Genomic DNA, 280 nt, shown 5'->3' with positions numbered 1-280 from the left:
TACTGGATTGTGATGCTAGTAATGTCGGAATTATAGTAGTGTTGTCTCAGAAAGTAGGCGAAAACGAACATGTGGTAGCCTACTTCAGTAGGGTCCGGAGTAGAACAGAGAGGAACTACTGTGTAACACGGAGGGAACTCCTTGCTATAGTAAAGAGTCTGACATTTTTCCATCCTTACCTCTATGGGGCTAGCTTTATCATCAGGACAGACAATGCTGCATTACACTGGTTAAGATCATAAAAGAAATTAGAGGGACAACTGCCATGTTGGATCAGAAA

Source organism: Limulus polyphemus, unplaced genomic scaffold (assembly GCF_000517525.1).
Source record: "Limulus polyphemus unplaced genomic scaffold, Limulus_polyphemus-2.1.2 Scaffold1780, whole genome shotgun sequence".
Taxonomy (NCBI): Eukaryota; Metazoa; Arthropoda; class Merostomata; order Xiphosura; family Limulidae; genus Limulus; species Limulus polyphemus.
The sequence above is the reverse complement of the archived record's forward strand: the minus strand, read 5'-3'. Positions refer to the sequence as shown.